The sequence below is a fragment of the Elephantulus edwardii genome, unplaced genomic scaffold (genome assembly GCF_000299155.1).
Source record: "Elephantulus edwardii isolate Elephantulus edwardi_28Jun2011 unplaced genomic scaffold, EleEdw1.0 scaffold00324, whole genome shotgun sequence".
NCBI lineage: Eukaryota > Metazoa > Chordata > Mammalia > Macroscelidea > Macroscelididae > Elephantulus > Elephantulus edwardii.
Window position 1 is genome coordinate 1,816,424 of NW_006400074.1, and position 2,328 is coordinate 1,818,751.

At 39.4% G+C, this 2,328-nt stretch overlaps 1 pseudogene; it reads right to left on the reverse strand.

The window, feature by feature from the left end:
* The window catches only part of LOC102865381, a 12,136-nt pseudogene that overhangs the window by 4,977 nt on the left and 4,831 nt on the right, over positions 1 to 2,328 (reverse strand).

The following is a 2,328-nucleotide window of genomic DNA, read 5'->3' on the forward strand; positions in this document are numbered from 1 at the left end:
ATATTATTAAATATTTAGAATATATCATGTTTAAATATTATTTAAATATGTTTAAATATTATTATTATTAAATATTATTTATTTACAATAATAGAACAGATTCTTCTAATAATCCAGAACAGATTCTTCCAAGTTTCTTCACTCCCCCTCTCCCCCTGCACATCCTCTTTTTTTTTTTAAATCAGACAGGAGCAAATGCACATCCTAATTTTATGTTTAAAAGCAAAATTTAGAGTCTTGCCTGACATTTTGGTCTTTTCTTGTTTTCCTGCATTATTAATGACCTTCTACTCTCTTCATGGAGGGCACCTACCCACAACTTCTCTGGGTTTTGGTCATTAGAGTTCACTGCATCAAATCTATTCTTGACATGGTTGTTCAATTCAGAGGTGATAAACCCAATGTCATTTTGGCTCTCATGGTCTTGTTTTAATTTTGTTCTGTTTCAATTTGAACTTGCATGAGGATGCTCCTGGCCTTGCTTTGGATGCTGATATTGAGCTTCTCCACCATCTTTTTTCACAGATGTTGTCAGTCTGGTCCCCATATATCCTATCAGATGATGGTTGTGTGTACAGTTGCCATTTAAGGGGTTTTTAAAAATATGAATAAATCACTAATTGTAAAAATATTTCTGTCACTTGAATTCCAGCCTTATTTCTGCGACCTTACTTTCCAACCACTGCGTGCCTTTTGGATTTGCAGCATAGCTTGTTACCACTAGGTCAGCAGAGCTGCACCTGTTTCCTACTTTGGCAAGTAGCAACTGAGGTCTTAAAAGCTTTCAAGCACCCATTTAAAGTACAACTATTGGTCTCTTCCTGTCTGGAACATAGACAAGTGAAGAAAAGTAAAGATGTATAGAAAAGTTAGTCCAAAGGACTATGCACCACACAAACCTCAACTTCCATAATCCTGACCCCAGAACTTGATGGTGACTACCTACTACTACTAACCACTTCAAAATGAAACACAATAAAAGGTCCTGGAGGGGAAGGGAATGCTGCACAAAACTCAAAAACATAAAACTGTCCAGGCTTACTGGTCCGATGGAGACTGATAGAGTCCCCAGTATTACTGTCTTCATCATCCTTTATATCTGAGACAAAACTCACCCCCGTGGCACAACTATTACCCAAATAGTAGATAGATCTATAAGATGTTCAGCACAGGGAGCCATTCACTCCCTAGAAAAACAAACCACGTAAGGTGTAAAGGATAACATCTGCCCACAGATGGTGCTCATAAGGCAGACAGGGATAAGATAGAAAGATTAATGGCCACAAGAACCAGAGGGAGGAAGTGGAAAGACTGTGGTGACAATTTGGGTATTGTAAGTAATGTCACAAGATAAAATGTGTATGAATGATTGAATAGAATCAATTTGCTTTGTAAATTTTCACTCAATTAAAAAAGAACACTAAAAACAAAACCAACAACCAACCAAAACCAACTATATACTGAGTTTCAGCGGTGGAATTAAAGACACTTCTTTGGGGAGAAGAAGAAAAGCAAGTTTGTGAAGAACTAATGGATGAAAAGAACTTCAACCAGCAGAGCTAGTTGACTGTAAGCAGACTGTTTGATTTCTGGGTTCTTGATTTTTTTCCATTCTTCTATGTGTTTGTTGCTGTACCAGCTCCATGCTGTTTTGGTTACTACAGCTGGTGTAGTAGATTCTGAGGGATTTTGAGATCAGCTCCTACTTTGAGTTTCTTGTTCAGCAGAACTTTGCCTACTCTGGGTCTCTTTTTTTTCCAGATAAAGTTGTAAATTACCTTTTCCATCTCCTTGAAGAATAACATCAGTATTGGTATTTGGATTGTGTTGAATCTGTAGATTACTTTTGGGTTGTTGTTGTTGTTGTTGTCATGTGCCGTCAAGTCGCTTGCGACTCATACCGACCCTGTCTACAACAGCTCTAAACTCTGCTCTGTCCTGTGCCAATCTAATTGTTTCTGACACACTCATCCTGATTGCCCCAGTCACCAAATCAATCCATCTCCCAGAGGGCCTTCCCCTCCTGTGCCTGCCCTTCACCCTCCCAAGCATTATGTCCATCTCCAAGGACCGGTCTCTCCTTACAACATGACCAAAGTATGTCAGATGAAGCCTCAGAATTCTTGCCTCCAAGGAGCAGCCCGGTTTAACCCTTTCCAGGATGAATCTTTTTGTTTTCTTAGCAGTCCATGGTACCCTCAACACTCTTCTCCAAAACCAAAAGCATCAATTTTCCTTCTATCCTCCCTGGTCATTGTCCAGCTCTCTGACGCATAACAAGTGATTGCAAAGACCATGGCCTGTATCAGATGCACCTTAGTCTCCAGA